The sequence below is a fragment of the Meleagris gallopavo genome, chromosome 3 (genome assembly GCF_905368555.1).
Source record: "Meleagris gallopavo chromosome 3, MGAL_WU_HG_1.1, whole genome shotgun sequence".
In the NCBI taxonomy this organism is placed as follows: Eukaryota; Metazoa; Chordata; class Aves; order Galliformes; family Phasianidae; genus Meleagris; species Meleagris gallopavo.
This window is the reverse complement of record NC_139406.1, coordinates 33,141,146-33,157,380: the sequence shown is the minus strand read 5'-3', so window position 1 is coordinate 33,157,380 and position 16,235 is coordinate 33,141,146. Positions and strand designations below refer to the sequence as shown.

The 16,235-nt window shown below is 37.0% G+C and overlaps 1 long non-coding RNA gene across 1 annotated transcript; it reads right to left on the bottom strand.

Annotated features, from left to right (window-relative positions):
• Positions 1-10,947: 10,947 nt before the first annotated feature.
• On the bottom strand, positions 10,948-15,460 carry LOC109366699 (uncharacterized). Its single transcript, XR_014882212.1, has 3 exons — positions 15,333-15,460; positions 11,112-11,168; positions 10,948-11,035 (listed from the first exon to the last, which is right to left on the bottom strand). It is a non-coding gene; the product is annotated as an uncharacterized LOC109366699 (long non-coding RNA).
• Between the last annotated feature and the right edge of the window lie 775 nt (positions 15,461-16,235).

Genomic DNA, 16,235 nt, shown 5'->3' with positions numbered 1-16,235 from the left:
TGTTCCTTTCAGGCAAGTCTTCATTCACAGAACAAGAGAAAAAAGTTGATTGGGAGTACCTGCAGAGGTCATCTAGCTCAATCTTCTGGATGAACTTGAAAACCAAGGTGAACTTCAAAATTAAATCAGGCTGTTTGGAATCTTATTGCAACTTGTAACAGTTGCATCCTGGCGTTCTACTGTGTATGACTGCAATGCAACTGAAAAACACCACGACAATTTATATCTGCTGCCCGTATGCATTTCATGACTGTTGTATGTACCACAGATTCATCAACATAAATACTTTATGATTTTGTTTTCCTCTGGACTGTGATAGTTTGTGACTGTGACTGTTTGCATTGTGTTATAAACTCGTACAAAATAATACTTAAGTATGATCCTAAACAGTATTCTATTTCTACCTTCACTTAAAATTATTCAAAGTGCTTCCCTGACTCACTCAGACATTTTTAACTCTAAGAGTTTTTAATGTCTTTTAAAAACCCATTTGAATGGTTATATCCTACACCAGACCTTCAATAACAAGCAGTAAAATTAGTTTCTCCCTCCTTAAAATAATTGCTTCTATAATCTAGATAACTCTAAGAAGAGAGCAAAAATAGCTGAAAAAAAGTAAAATGTTGAAACAGTATATAGAGAATTTCATTTGTGTCACAGTTTCTAATTCACATTATGTGTAGCATTAATTCATGCAAGAAACGTACCCTTCTATCACTTTTTATTTCTTCTATGTATTTGTAACTGATAAAATTATCTGGAATTTACTTTCCTCTCTACACCACACACTCCTAGACTCAGAAAGAAAGAAATCCCTTAACTAAAACATAAAGCCATGTATATTTATAGTCCAAGCATAATAACAGTATTTTTACACATATGCAATTTATATGCCCTCTACATCACACAGTCTAGAAAAACAAGTTAGCATAACATTAAGATTACACAGTCAACTGCTGAAGTTTTGAGATGTCAGTATCAAAGTTGCCAGTAAAATTGTAATTCAGAGCTCTTATATATGTGATATTTTGCAGTCTTCTTTAGTTAAATGCATGCCACTCTCTGTAAAAGACCACCAATTCATTCAGCATGAAGAACTATTGGCATTGTGCTCCTGAGGATATGTTTGGTACTTTGTTTTTTTCAGTTTGTGCCTCTCATCTTTTATTTTAGCTAACTCTTTCCATCCCACTCAGACCACTCTCTTTCATTTTCCCCATGAGTACTTTCCAGTGTCACCATAATATGAGAAACAACACTTTAAAGTAGACTATAGCTTTCTTTACAATATGCTGATGCACACTGACACTAAAGTCAGAAGTTTACATTCATTTGGAGTATCCAAACTGAGATGCCTTACAGAACTGTTTTTCAGAAATATGAAGCAGAATTGCTTTCATTTAAGCTCACCATCCACTGGTTTCACCCTTCAATGCAGCTGCTCGCAGTGCAGTGCAGGTCAAATCAGGCACAAAGCAAATGAAGCTCATAGAATTAGCAATCCCCTGTGAAAAGTTTGGCATGAGAACTTTGCTAAATATCTTGACGGAAAGATTAAGAATTTGGTCCTCCAGAGTAGGGCAAAACAATAGCAAAACTGTATCACCCCTCTTTATTGGCTGTAATTACATGCTGCATTCACTAATACCTTCTCATTTTTGGACTTATGTGAAGATGATGAAGACAGCAACTTTGTTAATGACAGTGTTCATTAAACCCTGCTCTGTATCACAAGCAAAGTTGTTCATTATAAAATATCAACAACCACATAGTGAAAGAGTGAACCTAAATCAGTCACTGTACTTCAGCACTCAGTTCAGAACTTGGAGTTTTGATTCCTGCCTCCAAAATTACAAAATCTGGGAAGAGAATGTAAGCTGCCCACTAATTCTGGAGGTACTTGAGTTTTCAATACCACCTTTCTTTTCATCGATTTTAACTTCAGAGCTCTAGAAGCATCTAATCCAAAACATGCCAAATCTTTACAGTCCAGGCAACCCAGCAGCCAGGCTGAGTGTGGAAGCTCTTGTCAGTACTTGGAAGAAATGCTTTTGTCTGCTGATGTCTCCAAAGGCTCTCAAAACACATTTAGTATGCTCCAGAATTGTCATCTTCAAGCAGAAAAAGTCCTTCTCCAGTCAGATAGAACGCCTTCCCTGGCTGATTTCAAAAAGCATTGACTTTTTTCTTTAATAGCCTTTCTCCATAAGCAGGCTCTAACTTGTGCATTCTAAATTTATTGAAATACCTTATTTCCCTCCTAAAATGCAGATAAACTTCAGGAATTAAGATGCCCCTCTCTTTTGATCTTTTTCTACTTATTTCCAAGCAACAATGTGCAATTGGGCTATTCAGAATGCAAACATTTTGAATCTCATTCCAAAGTTCACTATGTTCTTACTGGCTGATTAATGAGAAGCCACTGTCTCTGCTTCTGACATTAATTTTTTATGTACATTCTTGTGTAACAGTGTAACATTCTTTTAATTTCTGTAGCACTCCTTGATAATTGGCTTCTTCTTGATCATTTTAATCAAAAACTTTTCAGCAAATCTAATATCATGGACTTAATAATAATTTTTTTTTTTAATCCAAATTCCTCACTTTTCTCTATAGCTCCGTTTTCCTAAAAAGTTCAAATTCTTATTTTAATCCCTTTCAGATGAGTGCTGTGTGTCTGTAAAGTTCAATATGCAATGGGATATTCAGTTGTTTCTTCACCATTTTATCAACTTTATGTCGTAGTTCTCTTTCAAGAATTTTCTTCACGTCTGTTACCTAGAGCATGAAGTTAAACTTTACATCTGGTGGTGAATAATTGTTTCTCTGTCCTAACTGTTGCAAAATATGTAGAAAATCTTCAAAAGGAAGAGCAAAAGCTGTGTAGGAATAGATTCATAAATGTTGGAATATCTCCAAGAACAAGCAATATCAGAGCCAGTGCTATCATATAATGATACATACTTATTCACAGATATATGCATATATACATCTTTCACTAAGTACTCAAAGGAGATTGATGCTAGATGACAAAGCAAAGATCAAATGCACCTAAACTTTTGTTGCCTAAATGCTTTGCTAGTTCTGTGTCAGATTGCATGTAGATATGAGATAAATAGCTCGGGACAGGTGGCTGTAACAGCTTCAAGTGTGGCAGTTCCTAACTGTTTAGTGCTTGACTTCATGACATTGCTGTTTTTCAGCATCATTTTAGACCAGTGTGGAAACCAGAGCTTTTGCCTGTAATTTTCTATTTTTTCAAAATATGTAATGACTCCCCAGCTTCTGTTATCCTATGACATTATTTTGATGTTTTTGTTGTGCTAATAATCTTTTATTGTGCTAACAAACTGGCTTACCCTATTCACAAAATTCTATAAAGATAGCTCACAGTCATTCATGAAAACTTTTGTTGCTCCATCCATAAATTAGAGTAGAATGTTTGTCAGAAGATTTCATAGGCATTAGCCAGTAGCAAAAAATGGGATAACTTAAGTTTTTTTAAAAGATGACACAGCCAAATCTGAGCAAATTTTAATGGGATTGGCAAAAGCACAAATCTCACACATTTATCTTCTTTTGCCAAATTTTAATTCTCTGCTCCAAAGAAAGTGGGCTGCAGATGAAGAAGTGATAACAGAAGGGACCATCAAATTCATTTTTTAGTGCATAAAAACAAAAAGATGTTTTTTCCACCAAAGACAAGACTTAGCTTGATTTTCAAAGGTAGCTGATTTCTCAGTTCCATACTCATTTTTTGATTCATCTTCCTATGTCACCTTCCTTTTGTCCAACTCCCTAACAAAAAAAAAAAAAAAAAAAAAAAAAAAAAAAAAAACACGGATAAATTTGGAGGCTCAGAATGTAAAAATCCCATACTAATGGTTAAATCTGTAAAGTAATAAGCACTTTAAACCAAAGTCTTACAATGTCTTTCTTAAAATTTCAAGCAACTTTAATATTGATAAGAAAACTTGTTGCAGGAATGTAAGATGTACTGTAATTTTTCTTCTGTTTTAAAAGAGCTAAAATTTTACTTTTTTATTTTTGCTATATTTCTACCTCTGTCTGCAACAAGTAACTGAAGCTCAGGTAAGGCAGAATACCAGTGAAGATTAAAACAAAAATAAAAATATAGCTTTATTTCTAGAGTGGCACGAAGCTAAACATACAGAGACAAGGTAAATTTCAGTGACCAAAGTTATTTCTGTATTTATTTGAATTAATTGTTCCTAAGACAAATAATCATATGTACATTTTTAAATATATTTAAATGCAAATTAATTTAAAAATCAGATTATTTAGTATCAGACTGTTAACACAGAGGGTTAATCAAACCCTATGAGCTTCTTTGTAGTTCAATACTTTTTATTATCTTTTCCAAAACTGAAACCACTTTCACAGTAGATCAACATATGCAGTTATGTGTGAACTTTCTTCAGAAAATATATTATTTTGAGGCCTTGATATAACTGGTATCTAAATTACTACTTTTACCTAAGATTTCCCTTTTTGCACCACGGAGAAGCATTGCACGGATGAGGTTAGTTTTTTGATTGGCCTTTCATCTCAACAGATGCAATGCAGAGGCACATGAGTGGCACCTACTGAGAACAGTAACTGACTTATTTCCTGCATTTTAAGTCTTGACAGAGCATTTGGAATCTGGACTCAGATGAAGACCATGAAAAATGTGCAAATCCAGACATCTTACTCAGAAAGGTAATAAAGCTAAAGAAAGCTCTTGCCAAGCATCTTTTAAATAGTTTACCTGCATTTCTTTCTTCAAAAAATTAAGCACCTCATTTTAATAATTCTAACTGACTGAGAAAAGGAGAGGTCCTTTATTGCAGTCTATGCTTATCAGGCTAACATATTGAAACTTGTTTTGTTGTAATCACGAAATACACTGAAATTTGTCAGTGTATATTTACAAAGTCAATTACTTGAGATTGTCCTCTTTTTATACATCCATGGCATAAAACAGATGTTTACAATTTTGCAGTGCCTGTATAGGTGGCTTTCATGCAAAAAAAAAAAAAAAAAAAAAAAAAAAAAGCAAAAAAAAACAATTGATTGAACATTTCTGTGATTCTGTGACTTCATAGTGAACTTCCCTATGAAAAACAGTTTACTCAATTCTGGAAAAATCTTGCCTGGATGGGGTATTATTTGATAAGCTAAATGTTGACAAGGTAAGGGAGCCTCTCACTTATAGATGTTTCCTCCCTGGGAGCTCTCATATCCATACCAGGCTTGAGAGGCTACATAAGATGGTAATTACTGTGAGAATGAGGTTCACAGGAAGAGCTGGGAAATGAGGGAGAAATAGGTGACATGAGAACAGATATAAGAAGGATGACATCTAACATCAGATTTGGTGCGATTTGTTTCAAGGTGGCACTATAGACAATCTTGGAGGCCCTTGTACTGAAGTTTTGATGTAATCCTGTGGTAACTGACTCAGAATGAGTGTAGGAATGACAGATGAGAGTAGGGGATGTTCTCATTTCTAAGCTAGCTCTCCAAGGAAACTACAGTCAAGGAATCAGAGAATCACTGTGGTACTGGGTTAAGAATACAGTTAGTGACAATGCCAGGACAGAAGGTCAAGGGAGATTGCTGAGGAAGCCAAAGCCCTGGAGATCTCGCGGTAACCCTGTTCACGACCAAGATAGTGGAGTAGAATGATGTTCCTGCAATACACTGGATCCTGTCTTGCAAGCATAATCTATACATCTCCTCAGTGCTCTGATAGGAGTCAAGTAGAAATAAAAAATCAGGGTCATTTCATTATGTTATTATTAACTTTGATTACCTTTTAGCATAAAAGGGAAACATCACTCCCATTTATAAGAAAGGGAAGAGAAGGAAGGAAGGCTTGGGGAACTAAAGGCCAGTGAGCCTCACCTCTGTGTCTCAAAAGATCATAGAACAGATCCTCCTGGAAGATGTGTTATGGGACATAAGGGATGAGCAGATGATCTGAGACATCCAGTGTGGCTTCACCAAACGAAAGGTCATACCTGATCAATCTGGTGGGCTTCTATGATGGAGTGACAGCATCAGTGGACAAAGAGAAGGCAACTGATGTCATATACCTGGACTTCTGCAAGGTCTTTGACATGGTCCCAAGCCATACCTTATCCCTAAATTGGGGACAAATGGATTTGAAGGGTGGACTATTCAGTGGATAATAAATTGGTTCAAAGTTCATAGCCAGAGGGTTGTGGTCAGTGGCTCTATGTCCAGTTGGAGGCCAGTAGCAACTGGTGTCTCCCAGGTGTCTGTCTTGGGACCAGTACTCTTTAACATCTTTATCAGTGAGATAGATGATGGGATCAAGGGCACCTTCAGCAAGTTTGCTGATGACAACAAACCGAGTGGTGCAGTTGATACAACAGAAGCAAGAGATGTCATCCAGAAAGACTGTGATAAACTCAAAAGGTGGGCCCTTGTAAAACTAATGAGATTCAACAAAGCAAAGTGCAAGGTTTAGCACTTGGTCAAGATAATACCAGATATGTATACAAAGCAGGAGAATAAATCCTTGAGAGTAGCCCTGCTAAGAAGGACTTGGGGGTCTTAGTTGATAAAAAACTTAACATGAGCTAACAGTGTGCACTTGCAGCCCAGAAAGCCAATAGTATTCTGGATTCCATCAGAAGAGGAATGGCCAGCAGGGCAAGGGATGTGATTGTTCCACTCTATTCTGCCCTTGTGATGCCCCAGCTGGAGTAGTGCATCCAAGTCCAGGGCCCCCAATACAGAAAAGATGTGAAGCTTTTGGAGAGGGTCCAGAGGAGGGCCATGAAGATGATCCAAGGGCTAAAACTCCTCTCCTATGAAGATTACCTGAAGGAACCGGGTTTATTCAGCCTGGAAGAGAGAAAGCTGCAGGGAGACCTCATTCCAGCCTTCCAGTATTTAAAGGGAGTTTATAAACGTGAGGAAAATCAACTTTTTAGAAGAGTAGATACTGATAGGAAAAGGGGAATGGTTTTAAACTAAAGGAGGGAATATTTAGATTAGATGTCAGAGGGAAGGCTTTCACTGAGAGTGTGATGAGGTGCTGGAACAGGTTGCCCAAAGAGGCTGTGGATGCTCCGTCCCTGAAGCTGTTTAAAGCCAGGTTTGATGGAGCCCTGGGGAATCTGATCTAGTACTTGATCTAGCAGCTGGCAACTCTGCCTGTGGCAAAGGGGATGGAACTTGGTGATTCTTGAGGATCTTCCAATCCAAGACATTGTATGATACTAGATGTTGTGATCTTTTTCCTATATTGTTTCATCAAGGAAAATACTTTAAGTATGTGTAGAGCTTGCTATTCATAACCTAATTTATAATGTATATATATGAATTAATGTATAAGAAAAGAAAAGCCAGTGTAATGAAAAATTGTCTAATGACATTGTCTTCTCACTGGTGACAGGTGACAGGATGAGGAGAAATGGCCACAGGTTGCATCAGGGAAGGTTTAGGTTGGATATCAGGAAAAATTTCTTTACAGAAAGGGTTGGTAAGCACTGGAATAAGCTCCCCAGGGAGGTGGTTGAGTCACCATCCCTGGATGTGTTTAAAAACCATTTGGATGTGGTGCTCAGGGACATGATTTAGCGGAGAGTTGTTAGAGTTAGAGTAGTATGATTAGGTTGTGGTTGAACTTGATGATCATTTAGGTCCTTTCCAACCTGAGCATGATTCTATGATTCTGTGTGATTCATTCATAACTGTACCTTATTCTGAAAGGACTGGAAATTGCTGATAATAGTGAACTATCTTTCGCCAAGTTTATTCCTGTTCTATGGTCAGCTGAATAAAATTTCAGCTCCAGTTTCCAGATATTCATGTCTGTGAATTTTATATTTGGTTGTACATTTAATGTATCACTGAACACTCCCATTAGTAAATCTTTCTACAAAGCTATTTGTAAAAATCAAGTTACACAAGTAAAATAAAAAGGCTGAGTAAGCGTGTAGGGAATATCTTCTAGAAAATTATGCTAAAATGAATTTTTTATGACAAAACAATTTTAATAAGTTTTGTTCATTCCTGATACTTGCACAAGAATGAATTACTAAATGGTATTAACATTTCGTAAGGTAGCATACACATTTATTATATGTGATTCCTGATAGAATGACAAGTATTTTGGAGCTGTGGTCAAGAGAATGAAGCTTCACTAGTGATAATTTCAATCCTGAGTACTGTAAGTCCCTGACTGATACTCAACATTCATTGAAAGATAAGTTAAAATCAGTGAAAGATAGAAGAAAGGGTAACTTTAGTGGTTACCGGCATTAAGCAGGAAAAAATATAAAATGCGACTTCACTTAGGAGATGAGAAGTTTGAAGGGAAATACAATTCAATTTTACCATTATGATAAAAGAGTAAGATCAGTGAGGTTTATCTAGTAAATTCCTAAAATCTAGAATTTCAGAGCTGTCACTGAATCTAGGGGGAGATAATCTAAAACAAATGGAAAAATATTTTTACTGAATAGGTAGTAAATCTTTGAAAATTGCTGTCATAGGAAATTATGCAAATAGATAGTATCAGCTGTTTCAAAAGGACAGTAACTCCATAAGCAGATATTAGAGACAATATGCAGGGATGTATTCTCAGTCCCATATCATTCACATGCATCAGGTATGGAAAAAGGCAGGTGGACAAAATCACATATTCTAGCTAAATAACATTATCCAGATACACTGTTAGGGAAAAGATATGGGGTAAGACACTGGATGTGATAACATTCCTCAGTAGAATGTTTATCATGTTCTCATTGTACAAGAATTTCCTAATATGCCTACTTCCAGTTGGTACACTTCTCGTTCCTTATATATCATCAATCAGTTTCTTGTGATTAGGTAGCATGAGGCAGATATTACTAAAATTTCGAGATCTTAGCAGAGTAAATTGTTATATGTGTATATTTGCCTTAAAGGTTTACTGGGACAAATTAATTTCACAATTCCTTTCCTCATATAAGCTCTGTACAGTTTGTCAGTCCCACAAGCCTGGATCCCTTGCTTTAAGCCTGTTGTTTGTGAAAAATCAAGTAAAAACCAAGTATGAATTCTCTTTCTGGAGCAACGTCTCTCTTCAAGGATCATCCCATACTCAGCTTTCGTTGTTGGACATGCAAATCATAAACGAACTAGTCCTAAACAGAGTTATTGCAATGATGTAGCTCCTTTTGTAGTAGAAATGAGAACAGACCAGAGGAATTCTGAACAAAACATGTTCTGACTGAGCATGAAACAGTCATTTTTGAAATGCATCTTAAAAATACCGTTAGGTCACCTGCAAGCTTCTTGCAAGAAAAGAAAGAAGAAAGAAATTGTAGAAATATTTTTTAAGATCACAAGGATAGGATCATGCTCAGTTGTGTAAGCACTTGTAAAACAAAAAGTATTTCTAGGCTCCAAAACTGATATTCTGTGATTCTGTCACATAGCTGACTGAAAGACAGAGGAGGACTAAGCTTCCTTTCATGACCTATAATTTCTTCCTCGTGGCTTAATCAGGACAAACAGAGAATGCCAGAAAACATTCTGCCACCCATTTCTCTTACGGTAGCAGGGGGAAAATAAGAGTGACTAAAAGTCTCAGTTTTCTACAAATTTCTAATATAGAAATGAAAATCTCAAATATTTCTGAACAAAAAGAAAAAAAAAAAATTCTTTACCTATCACTGAGGAGTTGATTAAACCACTCTGCTTCTGACCTGTAAAAGGTATTAAAAAGACATTGCTACTAATGCTGCAAGAAAAACAATTTCTTTCCTTCCTCAGCCAAGTGTAATGTTATGATGTTTGTGGTGGTGAAGCCCTGAATGCAAAACTCCAAAAGTAAAAACTGATCCATGCAGTTACATAAATTTTCTTTCTTGTCACAGAGATGTTTTAAGTTTAAGGCATACATTTAGGCTATGTAGCAAGAGAGATGATCTCTCTGTGTTTATATTTCTTCAGAGAGATATTATAACAAACTTTCAGTACAGAGGTCAAGCATCAAAGGCAGTTCCAGGTTGTTGGCATTCATTTGTCTTCTGGGTACAAAAGAGAGCTCTTACTCACTTTGAACATGGAAGAGCTGAAGCAGAGTTTAAATCAGCCTATGTTAGAGGTTAGTTCAAACAGCATGATAGAAATGATAGCACAATAAGACTGGTCTACAAACCGAGGGAACTACATAAAGGCAGCAAATAGTAATGTAGTGTCTGGGGAAATGCTGCCACAAGTGAAAGAAAAATTTCAAAACAATGAAACCTTTTACTCAAAATGTAAATAAACACATGAAGTACAACTCAAATTTCTACTTCAAAGTTATTAGCTGAATTAGCAGAAAGCCTTTCTACTATCATGCTAACATGAGAATAAAAAAATGGAGAGTCATTTTTACTGTTAGTGTGTTAATCAGAAGTTGAAATACATAGGTCACTCTGCAAGTAACATCTATTTGCATGGAAACTACAACAGATATGAAGAGCACAATAGTGCTACTTGATAGAGAAAACTCTCAGCTACAGAACAGTCTTTTTCAGTCACAACAAATAGCAATGCATTTTTACTAGCAATGAAAAATAGCAGATGCAATTTTGTCATACTGCCCCTCTGTGCCATCTGTCACACAGCAACAAAATGTAATGGAATATTGGTGGGAAGGTTCAATCTCTACTGCCGTACCACCAACATCCACCTCTAACATTGTGAGTCAACAAAAATAGGGAGCACTACTTTTGGAGTAGCCCTCACATTTGGAAAGATGGAGTAAAAGGAGATGGTAAAGAATTGATTAGCCTCTGCCTACAGAAGAGGCTAATCCCTGCACTGTCTCTTTTTCTCCCAGCACATTTCCTTACTCATCATTGTCAAGACAGGTCTGGGGCAGAGCACTAGAAACAGGATCATAGTTACCTTTCATTGAAAATAAGATAAATATCTTGTTCTGACCTTATGTCCAGGAGTACCTGCACGTCTGTGGCTCTGCAGTTGTGACTGTTCCGCTCACTAAGAAACAAAATTGCATCTGACAGGTTATTGGCAATGCCAAAGTGTTCACAGGTAGGCCAACAGTCATATACAAAAAGAAGAGCTGAACTCACCCAGCTGGTGAAGGGTATGTGACTGTTCCTGTATGAATAAGTTTCACCTTCTCTTACCTGTCCCACAACACAACACAGACAATGATTTATATGCAGAACACATTTTTGCTAGTACATTCTTTTTTATATGTTTATTGTCAACTGAGAAACACATACAATTTTTTGTGTCCTCACATAGGATTTTCCTGTAATATCTTTTCAATATAGCAGGTATTTTTTTGTTCAGAAGAATTACAATAAAGTTTTGTCCTCCTGTTGACTATATGACAGTAGAGTTTTAATTTAACCAGCTCAGGTACCATGAATAAAGTGTTGGTGACATGAGATTGGCATTTTCTGGAATAAATAACATGTTAGTGCCCTTCTCCTCTGCTACACACTCATAGCCACTCTCTTCAGATCCGAAGTTCACTTCACCATTCTACTAGCTTGTTTATCTCACTAACCTGACAGAAAAAAATATGCATGAGAAAAAAAACCAGCTGGATAGCATCTTCTAGTCTACAGAATGCAACTCTCTCATAAGTCAAAAAATGCTGCAGCTGGTTTAATAAAGGAGGACTGTGACCATGTGTCTAGAATCAGGAGAGGTAGAAAGGAAAAGTGAAAAGTTGGAGAACAAGAAGCAGGAGAAAACAGAGCAATATCACCCACATCTGTCAGGTCTACTACTTGTAAGACCACAGCTTTGGTACATGAAGTGTCCAACACCATGATGAAGTCTGCTGCAGAGTTTTCACAGCTGTTAGCCAAGAAAAACAACTTAGGTTGTAGTTACAGCTTCCACTTTTTGTGTAGGTACTGTCCAAGATGGACCTTATAAGATCTGTACTCAGTGAGTTAGCAGAGTGATCTGAATTGTTCACCATGACACTTCTGAGATTTCATGAGTAACAGTCAGAATTTTTTCTAGACATACTGTGTTCCCCTTTGTTGAGCTCGGAAACAGTTTATCTGATGAATTATCTAACATTCTGTGAATTTAGTAATGCTTCTTGTTGTTGCAATGTCTGCCTGATAACTTCACCAAAAACCTGCAGGGAACAAATCCCGGTTAGTAGAAAATCCTGAAAATACTGGATTTCTCTCAAAATCAAGGACAATCTTGCCTCCATGATGAGAAATAATACGATCGCTGGAGTATTAAATAAATCTTAAAGTGCTTATCAAAAAGCCAAATGTTGACCTCCAGCCAAACTAATGCGTTGTATTTACTAAGTGGAGGAAATCATTGTAGCAGTGCCCTTAGGTTAGGTGATCACCCAAAATATCAAAAGGAAATATATCTGAGCCAGAAAGTTATTAAGAATTTAAAAATGAAGGTCTGAAATTATAAAAACAACTTGCTTCTTCTTGTCCAGCTCTGTAACATCTGAAGTTTGCCATCCAGTTCCAGGATAGGAATAACAGCATCAGATAAATTATTTGAAGCTGATAAATACATATATCAATTAGCCAAAGTAAGATGAATGGACTGAGATTCACAGCAACCAGTATGCTGAGCACAAAGATACTTAAACTAGTTAATAGAATACAACAAAGAGAAGAATCTGTCTAAAACTTGCTCTTCCATGGAAGCATATATTGCTGACTTGTTACTTTGCCAGCTTTTGCACAGTAGCTTACTTGCTTGAGTTCTTGTCTACAAAATGGAAAGTTCCTCAGTCAGTGAAAAATTTTTTATCCATTAATCTACATTATGTATAGAGGTATAACCAGGTAATCTGGTATTTTGCATAAAAATCTTTCCCTTGTTAGTGAGATACTCTGCAGTTCTGAAATCAAAATTAATAAGAGAATAAGAATTGGGTGACAGGACAAGCATAACCTGACACGGTAAGCAGGATATTTTGTTTGAAAAGTACAATTTTAAATATTATGAAAAAATAACAAAATCAATTTTCTAAATTTAGGAATGTTAAGTTCTGACGTGTTTGAAAATTGGTTCACTTGGTCCAGTAGTCATATGAATAATAAGACAGTTCTTCACCAGTATCATTTGTACTCAGCTTCAAACCAAATGGCATGCTTCTGTGTTAAAGAGGACAGTACAGCAGCTAACATAGTAGCAAAAACAACATCAACACTAAAATAAAAGCTACAGCCAGAAGCATGTATAATTTTAAAATAAAGTGGCTATGGTGAAGAATTTATCTATGCAAACAGAACATGTAAAGTTTTAAAGTGGACAGAAATGAGAAGGATTACAGTTTGCAAGGGTGTCGAAGGAAAGAATTTTAGTTTTTTTATCCAGGGAACAACAGGCCTTTCGGTCTGACCTCAGTTTTGGGAAAGGTGATGGAGCAGATCATATTGAGTGCAAAGATGTGTAGGACGTCCAGAGGATCAAGCCTAGCCAGCATGGATTCATGGAAGGCAGGTTCTGCTTGACCAATGTCATTACCTTCTACGACCAGATGACACATCTGGTGGATAAGGGAAAGGTTGTTGATGTCATCTACCTAGACTTCAGGAAATCTTTCGACACTCTCCCACAGCATTCTCCTGTAGAAGAAGGTTTGGACAGGTACTCTTTGATAGGTAAAGAACTGTTTAGAGGGCTGTGCCTAGAAAATGGTGGTGGAGTTAAAAGCAGCTGGTGACCAGCCACAAATCTTGTTCCTTAGTGGTCAGTATTGAGGCCAGTCCTGTTTAATATCTTTATTGATGATCTAGAGGGGAGTGAGAGTGCCTTGGTAAGTCTGCAGATGACATTAAGTTTATCTGCTTGATTGTAAGAAGGTGTCTCAGAGAGATCTGGGTAGGCTGGGCTGCTGGGCTGAGGTCAATTGTATGAACTTCAAAAAAAATCAAGTGTTGGCTCCTGCATTTTGGTCACAACAACCCCAGGCAATGCTACAGGTTTGGGGCAGAGTGGCTGGAAATCTGCAGAAAAAGATCTGGGGCTGTTAGCTGGCTAAATATGAGCCAGAAGTTTGCCCAGGTGGTCAAGAAGGCCCATAGCATCCTGGCTTGTATCAGAAATAGTATAGACAGCAGAAGCAGAGAAGTGATCATCCTCTTTTATTTGGCACTGATGAGGCTGCACCTTGAGTGCTGTGTTCAGTTTTGGGCCTTTCACTGCGAGAAAGATATTGAGATGCTAGAGAACAGACAGAGAAGCTGGTGAAAGATCTGGAGCACAGGTCTTATGAGGAGCCACTGAGGGAACTGGGATGTTTAGCCTGGAGAAGAGCAGGCCCAGGGGATTATTACTCTCTATAGATCCCTAAAATGAGGTTGTAGCAAGTTGGAGGTTGGCCTCCTCTCCCAGATAACAGCAATAAGATGAGAGGTAATGGCCTTAAGTTACACCAGAAGAGGCCCAGGTTGGATATTAATACAAAATTAAAAGAGTGGTCAAGCACTGGAATAGGCTGCCCAGGGAAGTGATGGAATCACCGTCCCTGAAGATGTTCAAGAAATGTGGAGGTGTGGCACTCAGGGACATGATTTAGTGGGAATGGTGGTGATAGGTTGATGGTTGTACTAGGTGATCTTAGACATCTTTTCCAACCTTAATGATTCTATGATTTGCGAAATATCTCAAGTTCTGTAGGGTTAGGATCATAACAACAGAAGGAGATTTTAACGTCACATACCAGAACATAAAGAAGTTAGCTCTATTGTTCCAAAACGCATGCATCTCATAGGGAAAATTTTCCCACCCTACAGCAGAGAATGAAAATCAATTTTAAAGGCTGACGGCTCTGGAAATTATAGCTCAAGCAGAGAAACAAAGGGAATGAGTATATAAGCTGGTCACCATTGGTGAAAAATACAGATCTCACATTTATATGCAGACATGAATTAAAAGAAATTAATATCTGCCATTGTACTATAGTAGGAAGGGGAGAGGAAAATGTGGGAGAAATGGTTGACATCACTTATTTTTCTAAGTTTGATTAATCAGTTGTTCAAGTAAGGTGCTTAGGACAGGATATCTGTTCAACACATCGACAAAATAAATATTAAAAAAAAAGTTGATATATACAACACCTCCTACAAATCGTAAGAAAATACAGCAATTATTTACTGCTCTTGAGATAATACTACAATCTAAAGAAATATCATTTCTCTAGAATCTCTAGAGCAGTAAATAATGGTAGAAGACTGTAACTGGTGACTCAAGACAAATTTGCAAAGAACAAGAGCAGTTGAGTCAAAAAGTCTGAGTAACAGAATCACAGTTCTCAGAATGGATGACGTTAGAAGGGGTACCTGGAGGTAATCTGCTCATACTCCCTTCTTCAAACAGTGATACGTTGAGGTGTAGTACTCAGGACCATGTCCAGGAAGCTTCCGAAGATCTCCAAGGAGACTCCACAGCCCCTCTGGGAAACCAGCTCCATGGTTCCATTACCTCACAGTACGGAAGTCCTTTCTGATGTCCACATGGAACACCTTGTGTTCCAAGTTGTTTCAGCAACATTTCAGAAAGAGATGTGAATAGAATAAGCAGTTCATAACATAGTTTGTGCCAACACTGAAATGTGTCCACCAGCAAATATGAAAGGGTCTTGCACATTCATTGGAATGATGAACTACATAGAAATGTCCAATCTCTTTGAACCAACAGCCAGAAAACTACAATGATAAAATGATGTTGGTTAGAATTCTTAGTGATGTGTTATATGAACCGGAAGGACAATGAAATAGCCTAATGGAGAGGTACTATGACAGTAAATGAGAATGAAATTATCCCATATGTAAGGAGAGTACAGACAAATCAAAAATAAATTTTCGCTGTCTAACAGTAAAGTACTGGATTGAAAAAGGAAGCCCACAGGCCTCTGGAGTAGCTCAGGACACCATAATCATAGTACTGAAATCCTTTTTTTAACAGTCTGGTTTTACATATTTGAAACATTCCAGAAACATAATATAGCTTGTAAACAGTTATTATTTTTGCATTTGATTAGGAATAGAAGATGTAAATGCTGGACCTTTAAGAGGTTTTAGCAAGAATTTGGAGTTGACTACTCTGTCATGCTGAGGCTCCTGCTATATGACATGGATTGTTTAGGAAAGATAGACCCCCATATATATATATATGTTCTATATATAGAATATGTAAATACAATATAAATATGTATTTACTGCATAAAATTTTCTGTGAATGAA